The sequence below is a fragment of the Balaenoptera physalus genome (genome assembly GCF_965194825.1).
Source record: "Balaenoptera physalus genome assembly, chromosome: 8".
Taxonomy (NCBI): Eukaryota; Metazoa; Chordata; class Mammalia; order Artiodactyla; family Balaenopteridae; genus Balaenoptera; species Balaenoptera physalus.
This window is the reverse complement of record NC_138887.1, coordinates 58492738-58513906: the sequence shown is the minus strand read 5'-3', so window position 1 is coordinate 58513906 and position 21169 is coordinate 58492738. Positions and strand designations below refer to the sequence as shown.

The window sequence follows — 21169 nt, the reverse complement described above, 5'->3', positions numbered from 1 at the left end:
CATCCCAGTTAGGGGTCATGCGGCCCAGAAGGCATTGAGCAAAGTTTTATTCTTTCCAAGCTTATTTAATGTTTTGGGATTTTGAAGTCAATTTACTGTTATTATACTATGCTTTATGCATTATCTCTTTTTCACAAAAACAGCTTTTAATAACTTCATGAAATTTTAGGACTAGAGATCCTGCTTCCATTATTTCCCCATTTTTGAACAGATTTTTTTTTCTTAGACCTCAGTTTTTAAAACAGGGCTTGCCTATCTGAAAATGTCAATGTTACTTTCTTTATTCTTTTCAAACCTTTTGACTAAAAACTACATACATAACTCTATCATTTCCTGGCACTTAACACTACACAAGAGAAGTCAGATAACAGCCTGGTTTTCCTTTGTAGGTTAACATGTTTACTCCTTTGAATCATGTAGGAATTTTCTTAATCATTTTGGTTAAGAAATGTGGGTGTAGCTTCTCAGTTTGAAGCATTTTTTTATTGACTGTCTAAGACAGAGGTTGCTTTTAATCCACATATAAAGATGTTTCTTCATCCCAATAGAGTTTTATTCTTTCCTTTGATTATATTTTGTTTGTTTTTACTAAGCCCCTCTTCAGTAACACTATACATCCATATAATGTCTTCTATTCTCTGTCTTCCATGTCAATCATTTTTCATCTCCGGCATTCTTTGCAGTTTGGGATAGCTTCTCTTGTTTGCTTGTTTTCCATTTTACAAATTGATTTCTATTGCATCAGTCTTACTTTTAACTTCTTCCAGGGTGGATTCTATATCTGGTATTGGGTTTTTGTTTCTTTTTCCTTGACTTTGTCTCCCTTTCTCATTCTCATTTTTGTCATCCTATATACCCTTTATACATTATTATCTCCACCCCAAGAGGACAAGTTTTATTGTACTCTATTAAAAGTAACAAACTGATCCCTACTTCTTCTTTTTCAGGCACTTATAATGAAGTATGTGTTTCTTTTGAGCATTTCAGACATCATCTCTTTTTCCTTGTTCATTAGTAATTTGCAAAGCGTGCTATATTCTTTTCCTCTCTTTATTCATGCCCCAGAAATGGTGTTGGCTCATTCATTACTGAAAAACATCAAGGACTTTACTTACCTCATGAAGTAATCTCAAGAGTTATAAAGGGGCAAGTGTCAAGTTCCCTGTTTTGTTTGTGCTCTAAGTTTCTGCAACAAGATACAGATTTTGGAAGAAAGGAATGAGAAAGCATATCGTTGCTTTTCATCAGGTATTTTGTTTCATAAAAAATTAACCAAGCTTGGGGGGAGTGGTCAAGATGGTGGAGTAGGAAAACCGTGAGCTCAACTCCTCCCATAGGCACACCAAAATTACAACTATTTACAGAGAAACTGTTTATAAGAAAGACCAGAAAAGATCTCCTACAGCTAAAGATATGAAGAAGGAACCACAATGAGACAGGTAAGACAGGCAGAGAAACAGTGTAGTTAGAACCCATACTCCCAAATGGGCAACCCACAAACAGAAGGATAATTACAATTGCAGAGATTCTCCCCAAGAAGTGAGGGGTTCTAGCCTCCCACATTGGGCTTCCCAGCCTGGGGGTCCTGCACTGGGAAGATGAGCCCCTGAAATGTTCAGCTTTGAAGGCCAGTGAGCCTTACTTTCAGGAGAGCTAGAAGGCTGTGGGAAATTGAGACACCACTCTTAAAGGACCCACACAAAATATCACAAGCTCTGGGACCCAGGGTAGAAGTAGTAATTTGAGAGGAACCTGGGTCAGACCCAACTGCTGATCTTGGAGAGGCAAGAGGCCACTGGACTTCACCCTGGGGACAAAGACACCAGTGATAGCCATTTTGGGGAGACTGTTCTACCACCTGGATGCTGGTGCTGACAAGCACCATTTTGGAATTCTCCCTCCAGCTTATTAGCACAGCCCTGTCCACTAGCCTTCTCATGCCAGTACTGGGACCCCTCAAGCCAAGCCAAGCAACTAGCCAGGAAGGGACATAGACTCACCCACTAGCAGGTGAGCTGCCTTTAGACCCCCTAAGCCAACAGCCTTCCCAGGACATTACTCTGTCCAATAGTGGGCCAAGGACCCAGCCCTGAACACCACTGCTCCAGCACTAACCCTGAGACCACCAGGACCCAGCAGCCAAAGACCACAGGGCCCAGCTCCACCCAGCAATGGGCCAGCACTAGTCCCAGGACTGGCCTCACATACCAAGGAACCAGCATTTTGCCCCAGAACCCTCCTAGGCTCTGTAGCTAACCACCTCATGACCCAGCCCCCTGCCCACCAGCAGCCAGCAGCCTCCACACGAGGCAGAGCCTGGTAATCAACCAGACCAGAGGCCAGAAATGCCTACCAGACTTCCCATAGTTGTTAGCCTGCCACAACACAAGGACCTACAAAGCTCACATAAAGGGCAGCCTTAGAGCATATAGCTCTGGAGACTAGAGAGGAATGTATTGCTGGAACTCACAGGACGTCTCCTACAAAAGGCCACCTTTCCAAGGTCAGGAAATGTAACCAACTTTTCCAATACACAGAAATTTAAACAGGAAGTTACACAAAACGAAGCAACAGAAAAATATGATCCAAACAAAGGAAAAATATAAAAACCCCAGAAGAACTAGATGAAGTGTAGATAAGCAATCTACCCAATAAAGAGTTCAAGGTAATGATCATAAAGATGTTCAAAGAACTCAGGAGAAGATTGGATAAGAAGAACAAGAAGTTAGAAGTTTTTAATAAAGAACTAGAAAATATAAAGAAGAACCAGAGATGAAGAATACAATAAATGAAATAAAAAATACACTAGAAGAAATCAACAGTAGATTAGGTGATACAGAGGAATGGATCCACAAGTTGTACGACAGAGTAGTGGAAATTACTGAAGCCAAGCAGAAAAAAAGAAAAAGAAATGAGAACAGTTTAAGATACTTCTACGACAATATCAAGCATAAAAGCATTTGCATTACTGGGGCCCCAGAAGCAAAAGAGTGAGAGAAAGGCACAAAGAACATATTTGAAGACATAATAGCTGAAAACTTCCCTAACCTGGGAAAGGAAACAGGAATCCAGGTCCAGGACGCACAGAGAGTCCCAAAGAGGATCAACCCAAAGAGGTCCACACCAAGACACACTGCAATTAAAATGGCAAAAATTAACAATAAAAAGAAAACATTAAAGGTAGCAAGAGAAAACCAACAAGTGACATACAAAGGAACTCCCAAAAGGCTCTCAGCTGACTTTTCAGCAGAAACTCTTCAGCCCAGAAGGGAGTGGCATGATACATTTACAGTGATGAAAGGGAAAAAACTACAACCAAAAATACACTACCCAGCAAGGCTTTCATTCAGATATGAAGGAGAGTCAAATGTTTTATAGACAAGCAAAAGCTAAAAGAGTTCAGCACCACCAAACCAGCTTTATAATAAATGTTAAAGGAACTTCTTTATGTGAAAAAGAAAAGGCCACAACTAGAAATAGGAAAATTGAGAAAGGAAAAGTCTCATTGGTAAGGGCAAATATACAGTAAAGGTAGTAAATCAACCAAGTATAAAGCTAGAGCAAGGTTAAAAGACAAAAACAGTAAAATCATCCATACCCACAGTAAGTGTTAAAGGATACACAAAACAAAAAAGATGTAAAATATGATGTTAAAATCAGTAAACGTTAGTGGGGGGTGGGCAAAAATACAAGGCTGTTAAAATTCATTTGAACTTAAGAAATCAGCAACCTAAAATGATCATATATATATATATAGATTGCTGTATACAAGCCTCATGGTAACCACAAACCAAAAATCTAAAGGTAGTCACAAAAATCGCAAGAAAAGGGAGCAAAAGAAAAAGCAAGGAACAAAAGAGAGCTAAAAAAACAACATTAAAACAATTAACAAAATGACCTATCAATAATTACTTTAAATGGAGATGGACTAAATGCTCCAATCAAAAAATAGAGTGCCTGAACGGGTACAAGACCCACATACATGCTACCTATAAGAGACTCACTTTAGATCCAAAGACACACACAGACCGAAAGCGAGGGAATAGAAAAAGGTATTCCTCACAAATGAAAATGAAAAGAAATACTTTTGGTAGCAATTTCATATCAGACAAAATAGACTTTAAAACAAAGACTAACAAGAGACAAAGAATGACACTGCATAATGATCAAGGGATCAACCCAAGAAGAAAATACAACTATTGTAAATATATATGCACCCAACATTGGAGCACCTATGTACACAAAGCAAATATTAACAAACATAAAGGGAGAAACTGACAAACACAATAATAGTAGGTGACTTTAACACCTCACTTACATCAGTGGACATACTGTCCAGGAAGGAAATCAATAAGGAAACACAGGTCTTCAATAACACATTCGAACAAATGGACTTCATAGATATATAGAACGTTCCACGCAAAGCAGCAGAATGCACATTCTTTTGAGGTGCACATGGAACATTCTCCAAGATAGATCACATGCTAGTCCACACAATAAGTCTCAATAAATTTTAGAAAACTGAAATCATATCAAACATCTTTTCTGACCACAAGGCTATTAAACTAAAAATCAACTACAAGAAAAAAACTGCAAAAAAACACAAACACATGGAGGCTAAACAACATGCTACTAAACAACCAACTGATCACTGAAGAAATCAAAGAGGAAATTAAAAAATTCCTGGAGACAAATGAAAATGAAAGCACAATGATCCAAAATCTACAGGACGCAGCAAAAGCAGTTCTAAGAGGAAAGTTTATAGTGATACCAGCCTACCTCAGGAAACAAGAAAAATCTCAAGTAAACAACCTAACGTTACAACTAAAGGAACTAGAAAAAAAAAGAACAATCAAAACCCAAAGTGAGTAGAAGTAAAGAAATCATAAAGATCAAAGTGGAAATAAATAAAAGAGACTAAAAAAAAAAAATAGAAAAGACCAATGAAATTAAGAACTGGTTCTTTCAAAAGATAAACAAAATTGATAAACCTTCAGCCAGATTTGTCAAGAAAAAAAGAGAGGGCCAAAATCAATAAAGTCAAATATGAAAAAGGAGAAGTTACAACCAATACCACAGATATACAAAGAATCATAAGAGATTACTATGAAAATTATACACCAGTAAAATGGACAACCTAGAAGTGATGGACAAATTCCAAAAATGTACCATCTCCCAAGACTGAACCAGGAAGAAATGAAAATATGAACATTCTTTCTGCCAACACTTATCAAACCACATTAACCATCATTGGCTTTTGAAAGGTGTGTCACAAAGCAAAGCAGGTATGCCTCGTATGTCTCACATCTTGCTTCATTGCTTGTTCTACATTGGGGAAACATTACCTAGTGCCTGTTTTTCACCTAAAATACAAGGTATATAAAGAGAAGAGAGAGAGACCATCCATTTATGTCTTTATATCACCAATGCACAATACAATGACTGGAATACAAAAGCTATTCAACAAAACTTTGATGAATACATAAATAAAAATCAGAATACAGTTGAGGATACATCATCATAAATATCTCTAAGAATACTGTAGAATTAATGTTTAATTCTAGAAAGAATTGTAGCATTGAACTTTAAACTTCATAATATATAGTTAACCTTAAGATGATTCAGAGATTTAAAAGCATTTACGTAATTAAAAATATCAAAGGTAATGGATTTTTAAAGTAGACCAATACATTAATAGTCAAGTAAAACATGAAATCCATGTTAGCTAAAAATTCAATAAAAGTATGATATCAGACATAAAAAGATACTGATAAACATGTCTTAGTTCAGTAAACTAAATGAGAAAATGTGGCTGAAAGATCAGATTTACTAAAAAGAAAAAGAAATCATACTTGGATGAACTAAATCACACTAAATATGATTTAAAGAAGGGACAGGAACATGGAGACCTAGTTGCCCAGCTTTCTTCCAGCTTAGATTTAAAATTAATCAAAATATTTGACAAAATGTTTTTACTATTTTGGTGAGAAATATAGAAAACTGAAATTTTAATTAAGCTATCATCTAAAAGCACTTCACAATTGAAAAGTACATTGCTCCTAATAAAATTGGTTCATAAATAAAAGGTAATTTCTACACAGCAATTTGCTAAATTTTATATGGAAGTGATAGTAAGAAAGGCCTTAAACATAATATCCTTTGTACTCACTTATTTGAATAGGAAACTAGAGCAATGTTTTAACTTAGAGTCATCAAATGTTTAACACAAAACTGTCTTGGGTAATAATAAAATGAAGAAATATATTTCCTAAGGGTGTTTAAATACATTTAATTTTTAAGTCTTATTAACAACATAGAAATAAAATAATGTATAGGACTTGAAACAAGTAATCACTAATTATGAGATATGCCAAAGCACTTAATAATTATCCATAGACCTCTTTGTCATATAATTCACTTGTCAGAAAAATTATTCAGATAGGTAAAATGTTTTTAATTAGGCAAGTATTAACCATAAAATAAACTTTGACCATTAAAGAGCGATATCATTGTATTACCTCTATACCTAAAATCCAGTAATTCAGTAAAAAGTTGTGTGTGAATACTGATGATTAAAGTCTTTGTTCTAGGACAGACTATTTTCATTTAACAACGCATTTAAAATCTGTAGTCAAGTCTTAAACTATTTGAGGTATCCATGCATGGAAACAGCAAAACAAAGCCAAAGTACATAGTCAACAGACCTGAAACAATGTGGGTGTCAAGAAGGTAAGGGAAAAAACAGTCCCTAACAATGATTTCCACATAACATAAAAAATTTAACATAAAATAATTGGGGCTAACTACGAATCACATTTCAAAGATTTCATATTTAGATTATAATTCTTTTCCAAATGTGGGATGCCATTTAAGTTAATCAATGCTCTCTGGCCCAGGGCTTCACAAACTATCTGTGATGAAGGAATGATTTTTTTTCTATCCATTACAGATAGATAGATAAAGAGATAGGTAGACAAATAGACAGATAGATAGATATACAGACAGAAAGACAGATACGTAGATAGATAGGAAAAAAACAGAAACAAAGAATAAGCTTGGTTTGAAATGGAAATGCAATGATTAAAAAAAAGCTCATATGAAACCAAAATTAATGACTACAGTATTGTTGTATGCCATAAGAATATTAGAAATTCTAAACCTAGAATGAGATAATAACATTACAATTAGTTTCTGAACCATGTTTATGATACGAGGACTAGCAAAGGAATAGGCCCACATTTGGGGCAAATAATACAATGCAGGTTTGACACATTGGCAGCTCCCACCCAAGACCCTGATAGACACTGCTAATTGATTATGCCACTTTTTAACCAATAAGTAGAGAAGCAGCTTCTCAGTCTTTCCCCATACAGCACAGCAGACAGTCACTTGCAATTGATTGGTGTTAACCTAAGACCAGTATGTCACGTAGAGAAATGAAAAAATATGACAAGAATAAAAAGACCTATTCAACTCTTATTTTTTCCTGTCTTTATAATTAAATACATGTACATGACAGCATATAACAAACTTGCTTAAGTGAAAATGTATAATGGAATAACCAAGCTATTATGAATGAACACATAGCTCCAAGCCAAACAAATCATATTCCAGGATACTGTAATAATGCAGAAATGTGATTATGAATACATGAAAATCAACTTGAGACAGGAGCAGGCAGGGAAGGTTAAGCACGGTATGGCCCTACTTAAATAGACTGAAAAGAGCTACGTATTCCATACATGTCACAAAGCAATAAGAGGATATGAAGAGACAAAGAAAAAGAACTTGCAGGAAGATTTTGAGCAAACCAGTATGCAGCAAAAGATATAAATAGGAAAGTTCTTGGGATGAAAAGCCAAAATGCAGGTTAGGGTCTGGTTCTGAGAATCTTCCTTGTTCCCTAGTTCTTTTCAGGCCTAACCCCTATAATGAACAAATTTTACACATTCTTTCCTATTTTTTGAAACATTTTCTCACTGGCATAAGGGACCTTAATGTGACTTTTTTCAATTATGAAAAGCCAGGGACACGGGGACACAGTTTACCAATTTGCTTTATATTGAATTTCTTTTAAAATTTACTCACATATTTTCTCATATATTGATACATGTTTTAAGAACTTAAATAAGAAGTTCTAAATAGAGATTATACACACTGGATCCTATATATATTATGAAGTTATACTTTATATATACACACTATATACATACTTTATATATATATATATAAAATATATTAAACACACACACCGTTTTACTAATAGAAAGGCTTGATATTGTTAAATTGTAAGTTCTCCCGAAATGGATTTGTATGTTCAAGACAATCCTATCCAAAAATGCAGCAGGCTTTTATTTTTAGAAATTGTCAGGCTTATTCTAAAATACATAAGGAAATACTAAGTATCTAGAAGAGATAAACCAAATCTTAAAAAAAAAAAAAAAAAAAGACAGGTCTTAACACTACTTGATTGCAAAAATTTCTATAAATCTACAGTAATCTTCACTGCCTGGGACTGACAAAAGGCTAAGTTCAGTGACACCAAATAGAGAGTCCAGAAATGAACCCACGTATGCATGGCCATTTGACTGTCAAAAGAGGTACCAAAGCAATTCAGTGTGAGAAATGACAGCCTTTTCAACAAGTGGTGCTAGAACTGGTCATCCCATAAGGAAAAATATAAATATTGAACCTTAGTTTTACCATATCCAAAAATTAGCATGAATTATAGACCTAAATGTAAAAGTTAAAATTATACAAATTCCCAAGGAAAACAGATGTATTTGCCACCCTGGAGTAGGCAAAGATTTCTAAGACAGGTTATAAGAAGTACACACTAAAAACACATAAGGTGAAAAATTGGATATCAAAATTTAAAACTCTTCTCTTTGAAAGACTATCTAGAGAATAAGGCATATCACACATAACAGAAAATATTCTTAATATACTTCCGGCCAAAGAGCAGGTAGACAAAATAATGAACTGAGAATTCAATAATAAAAAATAAACCCAAATCAAAAACAGACAAACTATTTGACCAGACCTTCCACAATAGACAAAAATGACAAACAAGCACATGAAAATTAGCTCAATATCATTGGTCATCAGAGAAATGCAAATTAAACCCCAAATGAGATTCCGTTACATAACCATTAGAATGGCTAAAATTTAAAGGACTCAAAAATTCCTTGTAACTTTTTACCTCAGCTGGGCAGCAATATAATGAAATAAACTTCTTAAGCTAACTTGATAAACTCAAAACCAATGCACGTTTTTTTGAGGCTTATATTATTGCACTGGTTGTTCTCCACAACCTAGTGGAAAGCGCAGACAAAAATGCAAAATGACAGACACAATGCTGAGGAAAAAGGAAGTAAATCAACAAATATGTATAAGCCATAAAAAGTTAGGCTCCATCCGAATTAAACTCTTTTGTCTTTATTACAAAGAAACAGTTCAAAGTAAAATCACCTCAGCTCCTTGCACATGACTTACTTTACTCATTTTATACTACTTAGCGGTCAGAAGATGCTTTTTCTAGCAAACAGTATCTTCCCTACCCCCTTCACTCCAGTATAATAGTGGTCTTGGTTTTTCATACTTTTAAGCTACTCAGAAACTGTTACGAGAATTAAATGAGAGGTATATGAAAGCAGTAGGTAAACCACCAAGCGTTGCTGCAGGGTCATCACTTACCATTAGTTGTGTCACCTGAATCTTCTCACTGAGCTGTAGCCGAGTCTGCAAGAAAAGCTCTGATAATTTTCTGGAGCTGCCTAAAATAAAGAAAAATAAATAAATCTATCAGATGTTACAAACACAACTTTTATAGAACATGGAAAATGCTATCTTCTCACTTTTTATGTTAACATAATGTAATCCAGCCCTTAACAGTTGTTTAATTTAAATTTTCTCCTAACTATCCATCCAACATTCCCTCACTTAAGAGTCACCCAAACATAAGAGGTAAATATTTCTTTGAAGCAAAAACTGAAGAAGTTCAAATGGACACTCAAAATAACCACCTTTGAGGTGGGTACTGTTTTGTACCACTGAAATTTTCCTAGAAACTAAATGCTTTTAATAGCCTTAAAATTACATGACATACTTTTTATATTTATTAAACATTTTTAAAAAACCTATATGGTCCTTGGGAATAATGTTACTCAGATATTTCTCTGCAAACTTCAGGAGTCCAGTCTACACTGATAACAGTAACAGTGTGAAGCAAAGCTACTTCTAGGAAATGTCAGATAAGCAGATTAGAAAAACAGTGGGGAAAAAAGGGACTAAACAGTGAATTGGGACATGATTAAAGAAAATAATTTATTGATCACAATATGTTCTGCTTCACCAGCTTAAGATAAAAATGTCCAAATTTTTTAACTTATTTTGTGACAATTTTAGACCCACATTTAAAAGTTTTGAAAACAGTACAGTTTACACCCCAAGAAGATCCTTTCACTCAGCTTCTCCTTATGTTAACATTTTAACCATAGGGTATTTATCAAAACTAAGAAATTAGCCTTGATATACTATTTTAACTAATATTTTGAACTTATTGAGACTTCATTAATTTTTTCTCTAACATTATGTTTATGTTTCAGGATCCCATCCAGGATTCCACACAACTTTTCGTTGGCAGGTTTCATTAGTCTCCGCCTGTCTGTGATTTCTTCAGCCCTCCCCTGTCTCTCATGACACTTTTGAAGATTACTGATCAGTTACTTTTTTAGAATGTCCTCCAGTTTAGAGTGTCTGATTTTCTCATGATTAGGCTCAGATTTTGCATTACTGGGAGAAATCATACAGAGACACTATGTCCTTCTCAGTGCATTATAATAGCAAGTATATGAGGCCGGTATGTATTACTGGGATGCTGACCTCGACAACCTGGTTAAAGTGGTGCTTGCCAGGACTCTGCACTCTATAGCTACTATCTTTCTTAATTACTAAATAAATGTGTAGGAGGAGGACACTGGAGATGATGTAGGTATTTTGGGCCTGTTTATTTTATACCCACTAGTTCTAACATCCATCTGTGGACCTTTACTATGGAGACTATTTATGTTTTCCTCTAATTGCACAGTTCTATTTCCCTCTCCATTGTTGCTCCTCTGACAACGTCCCAGTGGGGTGTGGAGGGACACCTCATTACACCCTGGTGAGAATGGAAGTCCAAGCTCTTTAAGTGGTCTCCATTGACATAATGGGGGTCTTAGTTACCGGCTTTTGGAGATGAAAAGTCCTGGCTCCCTACTTGACCTAGAGTGACACCACTCAAGTGGGAGGATTGGGGCATCCTGTTATAGAATAGTGAGAGTGGAAGAGGGGAAGGAGGGGACCACTAAAAAAGAAATCTAAACATAAACAAAACTAGTTTTTTTTTAAGTGACAAATATAAACTAGATAAAATATAACATCATAGGAAAACAAAACCTGTTGGGATGCATACCTGAAAGTATACTGTGCTCTAAATAAAACTGAAAATAAATCATGAGTGCTTATTTGAGGCACCATAACAGAGACACTAAGTAAATTAAAAACAGAGAATGCAAAAACACACTCTGGTTCATGAATTCATCATGTTCATGATAACAGTTCTCCCAAATGCCAAGAAAACTATTCTCAGTGTGTAAATGCAGCATTTATGCCAAAACAGCAGAAGCCCATCAGTGCCAAAACAATAGCAGCAGGGGCATTTACAGCAACTGTACCTTCCAGGCTGACAATGGAACTGAGTTACCGGGAAAGGAAACATGCTTCAATGATGTAAGGAAACTAGCCTAAGGACAGAATCTGAGAAACAATGCACCAGAAGAAGAATCCTACACAATCTGGGCCATCAGGAACTGGCACCTTTGATGTAAAAGGCATAGGAGAAGCAATAAGTCATAGTTTTCTGTTCTTTCACATTGATTTGCAAGAGATAAGGAATTATAAGAAAATTATCTAGTAGTACTTATTCTTCAAATTAGAACTTGTAAACCAGTAGGGAGTTTTAAAACACCAGATGGTATAAAATCAGGTACAAGATGACTGCTACATAGAGAAATACTAATTAAAATGATAAAATTAATTTCACTTTTTTGTTGTTTAATAAGCCATTTAAAGATTTAGGTTGCTTGTACACTTCACATGAAAGTGCTTTCCATTTTATTTGTGTAACTTAATAAAATCTGGGTCTAGAAGACAAAATACAATTTCTAATAAAGCTGATATATGTATCAGTAAATCAGAGAAAATATACATTAGTGTCTTAAATTTTCTTTATACTTTGTGAGTACCATCAATAGTTTAATGATAATAACATTATCTTTTACCACACCATTCAATTCTTTTCTATTGGGTTGGCCAAAAAGTGCCTTCGGTTTTTAAGTAAAAATAAGACACATTTTTCATTTTCACCAAGAACTTTATTGAACAACATATTTATGCTTCTGTTCCACTACCTTCTGCCATTTTTCAGGCAACTTCATAATTCCATCTTCCCAAAACTTTTTATCTTTTTGAGCAAAGAACTGTTCCAGGTGCTTTTTACAGTCTTCCAGGGAACTGAAATTTTTTCCATTAAGAGAATTTTGTAAAGACCTAAATAAAGGGAAATCCAAAGGTGCAATGTCTGGTGAATACGGCAGATGAATCAGAACTTCCCAGCCAAGCTGTAATACTTTTTGCCTGGTCATCAAAGAAACATGCAGTCTTGCGTTATCCTGATGGAAGATTATGCGTTTTCTGTTGACTAATTCTGGATGCTTTTCGCTGAGTGCTGCTTTCAGTGGGTCTAACTGGGAGCAGTACTTGTTGGAATGAATCGTTTGATTTTCCGGGAGGAGCTCATAATAGAGGACTCCCTTCCAATCTCACCATATATACAACATCACCTTCTTTGGATGAAGACCGGCCTGTGGTGTCGTTGGTGGTGGTTCATTTCGCTTGCCTCACGATCTCTTCCATTCCATGTTATTGTACAGTATCCACTTTTCATCACCCATCACAATTTGTTATAAAAATGGAACATTTTTGTTATATTTAAGTAGAGAGCCACATGTGGAAATACGGTCAAGATTTTTTTTGCTTAACTTATGTGGAACCCAAACATCAAAGCGATTCACATAACCAAGCTGGGGCAAATGATTTTCAACACTTGATCTGGATATTTTGAGTATGTCGGCTATCTCCCATGTGGTATAACATTGATTGTTCTCGATGTCTTGATTTGATCGCTATCAACTTCGACTGGTCTACCTAACCGTGGAGCATCGTCCAGTGAGAAATCTCCAGCACAAAACTTCACAAACCACTTTTGACCCATTCAGTCAGTCACAGCACCTTCTCCATACACTGCACAAATCCTTTTTTGCATTTCGGTTGTGTTTTTACCTTTCTTGAAATAATAAAGCATAATATGCCAAAAATGTTGCTTTTTTTCTTCCATCTTCAATATTAAAATGGCTACACAAAAATTCAGCAATTTTGATAGGTCTTTTTTCAAATGCACGCTGATATGACAGCTGTCACAAACAATCTAACAAAACTGTTTCAAATGAATTTAAAAACAACTAAGTGCTACTAGAACCATCTTACGGAAAAAACCAAACGAACCTTTTGGCCAATCCAATACATATATGTTACTTAACTGAACTAAAGACACAGAGTACTAAAAAGATCATCTAAAAGGGTGTAATTCATCCTAGCATTCCTAGCCCCAAATAAGATTAGTCCTGAAGACTGAAAAATAAAATTGTAAAAACCATATAAATATATAAAGCCAAAGGCTTTGGTGGGGGAGGGGGAGAAATGAAATTCTTATCTTCTGCTATTTTATGCCCTTCCCATTTAAATTCTTAATTTTACATCAATGCTCAATAATAAACTCTTTCATTCAGTTAGCAAATACAGATATTGGAAAACCAATAAAAGAGAAAAGTGAAAAACAGCTAATGGGTATTCAAGAGTGGCTAAACTTCAGTTTCTTAGCCACTCTTATTGCTGTAAGTCCAACTCTCTTTAAGACCTTACAAGTTTGCATTTAAGATTTATCAGTAATAATGGAAGTTCAAATGGATAGTAGGGAATTCCCAGAGAACAGATAAATATAAATATCTGCCACCTTTTCCAGCTATTCTGCCAAATAAGGATTTTTTTCTCTAAAATATATTTACTAAGGCTTTTCCAAGCCTGAAGTATAATATGGTTTCTACTCCTTGCCTTGGAAGAATTCCAAAACAAAACACTTTATAAAATGATATTCATGCTAAGTAACTTTTAGAAAAAACAATATCATGATCAAAGTATTTATTATTAAAGGAGTATATTTAATTCCAAAACATGTTTTTAATTTGCTTAACAAAAATCATAATAAGAGGAAAAAAATTTAACAAAAGGATAAAAGTCCCAAGACCCTTGATATTCACTTCAATATTGTATTTTTTTTCAAGAATATTTAAAAGATATGACAAAAGTCTAGGTTTCATAAATACAATGAGCTGAGATTATAGCATCAGTGAAAATATTATATCATAATAAATCATCTATTGGAATGGGTAGTAACGAAATAATAAAATCCAATATCTGAATATTGAGGCTTTTAGGCTATTAATAAATTTCACCAAAACATTCTGTGATAACACCATTGTTTCTGTTTTAAACTGAAGAATCTGTGAAATTAAACAATTTCAATATTTTATTTTCAAAGGTTATTAAGTTCAAGAGTGCTAAGAAAAGCCAGGAAGCCTCTCTCCAAATATGCCAAATGGCACCAGTGCTCAAGCTGAGTCAAACCAGAAATTCCCATTGTTAGTTTCTACCTTAAATTCTGAAGAATTGATTTTCGATTAAATCATGTTCATTATAAAACTTTAAGCCCCAGCTGACAGACCTTCTATTATTGAATGTACAAAATAAAACATTAGCCATCTGTTAAAATCATCTTTCTACCTTTTAATGAAAAATTTTTATTAGTTGGCAGAATTTCTCTATTTTCCAGGAATAAAAGACACAAGAAACTTCCATTGTTCAAGCTGACAGGGCTGCCAGACAGAAGCCTCATCAGTCACTGAATTGCCCTTGAGCGGCACAGCTTTATGATATTTCTAAAGAGTCTGTTTGGACCTGAAAATGTTCTTCCACTTAAATACACTCTGGAAGTAGACACATTTTCTTTCTATTCTATTCTCAGACAAAAAAAAAAAAGGTATTTTTCTTTACTGCCTTTGTTTTCCACACGCACATTCAATAAACTGTTCTGTCAAGAGAAAGAGCAAAGGGCTCAATTCTATAAAAAATTGCAGTGATTATGCTATGCAATTTCGCTCCTGCTACTTTATCACAATTTGCCATTCAAGTGGACACTGCTGTGCTCCCGGCTTTAGAGGGGGGAAAGTCCATCAGGTGCTGCAAGGTCATTTTATACCAGAAAGACACAAGTCCAATTTGAGAGTGTGCCTATGTCAGATTGTCAGCAGTCCTTGTATCATAAGCCAAAATCATGACTTCACGCGACACAAAGCAACCAGAATGGATCATTATCAAATAACGCTTATTTACCTAAGAACTCTCAGGGTCTGAGTTAATCGCTGTTACATAAGAAGCTACACAGTTCAGGCCTCAAAGGCACGACTTAACTAGTTAACTGCTCTCTATTACTGTTCCACCTCAAGGCCATTCAGGAGTGTGAAAAACCAGAAATGAGCTCAAACTTGGGAAGATGATTCGGTTGGTTTGTTGTGTACATAGACTTGAAAAGGAAACAAATTTAAAAGTCTCTACGGTCCAGATTATCTAGGTCTCCTTTCAATTAGGGTATTTTTCTGGAAACTCTGTGACTTCAGAATTGATTTAATATTAACATAGTAAAGATTTCTACAGACATTTTTGTATGTGTGCTAAAAGCTGCAGCATGCTTGTAGCTTTTATGGTTCAGTATAAGAGAATATTAAGATATTATACTTTTTTTTAAAATAAATTTATTTATTTATTTATTTTTGGCTATATTGGGTCTTCGTTTCTGTGCGAGGGCTTTCTCTATTTGTGGCAAGCGGGGGCCACCCCTCATCGCGGTGCGCGGGCCTCTCACTATCGCGGCCTCTCTTGTTGCGGAGCACAGGCTCCAGACGCGCAGGCTCAGTAGTTGTGGCTCACGGGCCCAGTTGCTCTGCGGCATGTGGAATCTTCCCAGAACAAGGCTCGAACCTGTGTCCCCTACACTGGCAGGCAGATTCTCAACCACTGCGCCACCAGGGAAGCCCTACATGTTTTTAATTCATAGTAAGTCATGAAAATCTGGTATGCATTTTACACTTACAGCACATCACTTCAGACTAATCATAGTTCAACCGCTCAACAGCCTCATTTGGTTAACTGCTACTACAGGAGACACACTGCTCTAGAATCTTACAGGTAAAGCCAGACATGTACAAAAATATATCAGACATATGCCAATATCTCTAAGGTGCTCATGGAATTCAAAAAAGGTAGAAAGATTCTATCAGGACTGTCAAGGACAGTTCATGACTACATTTGCTCTACTGTGATTAGTATCTATCTAGTCATGGTTTTAACAGCAAAGTATGTAAGAAACTGTATTTATTAGGGGCTTTACTTTGAGATTGGAAAATAAAGTGTATATGAGGAAGAGAATATATTTTTGGTGTACTTGGAGGTGACTTTAAGAGGGCAGTCAGTTATACAGAAGCTAGCTTGAATGCTTTTATTCCTTAATAAGTAAAACATAATGATGAATTGAACAGCAGTGATAGTGTCTGGGAAAAAAAGTGAGTACAGGGAAAAAAAGCAGCACTGAACCTACAGAATTAGCAGGTCTTTGGAGCCCAAGCAAAAGTTCCATACCAAAGTGGTTCTGATATATCGACCCTGTAAAAGCAGGAAAATGAGATCACCAAAAAGGTTAGAAATGGCAAATTTCTAAAAAAAAATTTAATGAAAGAAAAATTAATGAAGTAAGCCAAAAATAATAGAATTAGAGTTCAGATATATTTAGTTGAGAAACAGGAAAATAAATAAGTGGATGTGATCTTCAACAAGATATTTCAGAATAGATATCATGACTAGATTGCAGAACTGAGAATTGTGCAGAAAGAAGTAGATGTTAGAAATATGAAAGTTGAGATAAATGAGAGATAACATGTTGAGGGGAAAAAAACCCAGCAGAACCATGAAGAATTTCACATGCAAAAGTCTACAAGGTTAGAAGAGAGGAAGAGACAAAGCAGAGAGATAAAAATCAAAATGCAGGGGCTTCGCCGGTGGCGCAGTGGTTAAGAATCCGCCTGCCAATGCAGGGGACACGGGTTCAAGCCCTGGTCCGGGAAGATCCTACATGCTGTGGAGCAACTAAGCCCATGCACCACAACCACTGAGCCTGCGCTCTAGAGACCATGAGCAACAACTACTGAGCCCGCACGCCACAACAATTGAAGCCCACACGCCTAGAGCCCGTGCTCCACAACAAGAGAAGCCACCACAATGAGAAGTCCGCGCACTGCAACCAAGAGTAACCGCTGCTCCCCGCAACTAGAGAAAGTCGGTGCACAGCAACAGACACAACACAGCCAAAAATAAAAAATAAATAAATAAATAAAAAATAAAAAAATAAAAAATAAATAAAAATGCAGTTTATCTTGGAAGCTGTATTACTATGATGCCTCAGAGGTTATTCACAAAATCTAGTTTGGAGACTTGCAAAGAACATGGTAAGGTAAGTGACCCCCACTGCTACACACCGTCATAACATCATAAAGATACTCAATGAAACATTAAAAAATTTTCATATTGTAAAATATACAAAGATGCTTCATACTGTTACACTCTGAATCAGGTTTTATGATTTGAAAAACAAAACACTGAAGAATGCCATTTACTGCCTGAAAGAGGTTGGGCCATATAAAATGAATTTTGGTAGAATTAAACTCTAGAAATTTTCATTTTGCATGTATTCCATTACCTAACTTACTCCCAAAAAATACAGATTGAGGCTGGAGGAGCAAAGGATAAGAAATATGATTAAAGTTGAGAAGGTATAGACCAAGGAGAATCCTATTTAAAGCTAGAATGTGACTGAGAGCTGTGTAAATTAAGCTGATCCCCACTGTGTAGCTGAGAAGATTTGACCTGCACAAAAGTAAGCTTGAAACTGGAAGACTGTCAATTAATTAACCACACTTTCTGAGAAACACGGTGTCTGCACAGTTCTTCCCTCATAGATGATGATAAAGCTATCGAAAAATGCAAATGAAAACCCTGCAATACTTGCAGAATAAAGGCATCAAGAATAGTATGTGGAAGATCCAGAATACACATATATTTGACACGGACATTTCAGGAATGAGGAAAAGAAATGTTGGAGACACGAGAAAAATAGTAAGCTGAGAAAAGTGGTAAATACCTAAGTAAATCTAAATCAATTTTTGTTTTATGGGACAATGATAATACTGAGCAAGAGCATTTGTGTCAGAAGCAGAGTGACCAGTGTTACCACACTCTGTAGTACTTGGATTCTTCGGGAAACAGGAAAGATGCTGACTGAATATAAACCTAGGTTAGTAACACGTTTCAATAGTAACCTCTAAAAGAACAAAAATAAAGTGTGTACCTTCAAAGTTAGTTAAGGAAAACACTGGAATGGATGGGGAAATATATTCAGTAAATAAAAAACAAAGACTGGGTAAAACACAAAAAAACCTCCAAGATATCCAGGGATGTTGGGACAAAATGCCATCTTATACTCCTTGTGTGGCCATTAATTGTTTAAAACTTTGTTCATATACCCAAGTAGTGAAATTGGGAGAGTTCTGATTTTTATATTATGTTCAGGTGAACTTCTACTCTTGAGATACTTTAAAACTCTTTATACACAACATATATTTGTTTACTAAATGAATTATAAAAGTGTACAATAATTTGTAGCTATCGCTAAGAGGATTAACAGGTGCAAAATTTCTGGTGAGTACATCAACAGTAAGTATCAATATCACCTGAAATGGATGTTCCCTTTGTTCTTTACAGCAATGTTTAATTAGGATTTTGTCATGGGATGAGGAAGATTCATTTTTTTAAATGTTCCTGCTGACTTACTTATAATAGCAAATGTCTATCACCAATATTCTTCATTACAGTCTCTATTCTGCTGACCCCCTTCTAACATAAAGAACACAACAGAAGAGATGGTGTGTTCAACATATAGGAATGTTCAAATATAGGGACTGGTTAAATAAACTGTGGATCATCTTTACGAATGAATAGTATGAATGCTTTAAAAATAATAATATCACAGAAGGTTATCAGTGGCATGGGAAATGTTTAATACACGTTAAATGAAAATTTTCTTAAAAGTATGTACTACATGATACCTTACTAAGGACACATACACAAGGCAAAAAGTGACTCTTTATATGTTGTTTAAGAATTCTCTATTTTCCAAATGTTCTACAATAATCATGTATTGTAACTATGTAATGAGATAATTACAAAATAGAGTAATCCATAATTTGACTATACAATATTGTATGTCACCACACAAACAATACTGATATTAATAAATAAAATGGCTCATTTTCACATACAATAAAAAATCCATGGTTTAAAAAACATCAGCACTCACATAATATGGTACTCACTGTAATGAAATAACCCATAATGTGGTGGTGTGAGCCACACAAATCAGCCACCAAAGTGACTGTTTCAGAATCTAAGCTTCAGCTAATTAAAAATGTAAGTGAATGTGTCACAAATAAGCAGGCATTTATATAGCACACTATACTGAAAGACTTCTCAAGCACTCTTTGTGTGGTATTTAAGTCTTTTTTCATCCTCTGTGTTTCAGTGAACATCCTGAAAAAATACACAGGATAAATATGTACATAATCCACTTTAATATCAGTTTGTTTTTAACAGTATCTGCCTCGTACCTTTATAAGAGTAACAAAGACAAACAATATCACCACTTTAGGAAGAAAAATATATTCAGTTTTTAAAATATTTTGTTCTCTAATTCTTGAAATTTTAGGATTTAAAAGTGATTCAGTTTTTGATAAAATTTGTAGGAACCAATTAGAAGATAAATCTTCTTTAAAGCTTACCTGTTAAAATTTTGCTTGCCACTAGGCCATGCATAGTCTATATGTATCAATTTTACTGGTTGACCCACACTCATAAGTACTTGCATAAATAAAAATACAGTTTTTTTATATTTAAGTTGGATACATTAATAAGTGCCTTCCAGAACAGAAAATAATGCCATCCCTTTCCTTTATCCAATGTATCCTTTTCCTTTATTTAAGGGGTGGATGCCACTGTTTCAGAGATTTCTTACTGTTATTATTTTAATCACCCAGGTCCTGTTCATACAAAACTTGTGTATATAGAAAATCAATAAGCAAAAAAGGAAAATACAAAATAAAAAAATCATACATTGATGCTTTTAGAGGGAGAATTTTTTACAAACTTACAAATCAACCAGCTGTTCAAATAAATAATGTATGCTGCAGCTGGCTCTTACATGGGCCTGAGTGTCCAAGAGTAGCAGATGTCCCAGTTCTATAAATGTGCTAGTAGAAGGTGGTCCTAAATTTAAATGGAAACAAATGGTGATGCAAACCTACAAGTGAGCATTTGACTGTAGAAATGATTCAATATATATTTTTCTAAAAATTTCTGTAAACATCAGAGTAAAGTGCTTTTCAGCTAAAAGCTATAAAAATATCCTATAGCCTCCAAAAGAGTGAATTGATGTTACACTGATTTTTTGTTTGTTTTAGATATGCTCTTCCTCCCCTATACTACGCAAGTGAATGTGGTTTTTTTTTCAATTTAGAAAAGTGTTTAGAACCTAAAGTGACAGTAATTCAGACAATTAACATGGATCTGTCTACAGTGACACTTAACTTAGTGATTTAAAAGATGACCTGTAGAGCCCATAACTGCTCATAAGTAAATGCCAAGATGAAAAATCTCAAACCAAATAACGAAAATGTTAAAATATAATAGAAGTCCTGTTCTCAAGAATGTCCACCTAATGGGGAAAAGAGATTTGAACAAATAACAGTATTTCAACTCCAATGAGTGAAGGGTGCATACGAAACAACAGTAGCACAGATAAGTAATGCCATGATGAGCACGACAGGAGGCCAGAGACAGTTCTCATAAAGAA

At 35.1% G+C, this 21169-nt stretch overlaps 1 long non-coding RNA gene across 1 annotated transcript in view; it reads right to left on the bottom strand.

Moving 5' to 3' along the window:
• Window positions 1–1966: 1966 nt before the first annotated feature.
• Window positions 1967–21169, bottom strand: part of LOC309665934 — a 203104-nt gene continuing 183901 nt past the window's right edge. The window contains exon 3 of the long non-coding RNA XR_014266787.1: window positions 1967–9776. This is a non-coding gene — a long non-coding RNA (uncharacterized lncRNA). The remainder of the gene's footprint in view (window positions 9777–21169) is intronic.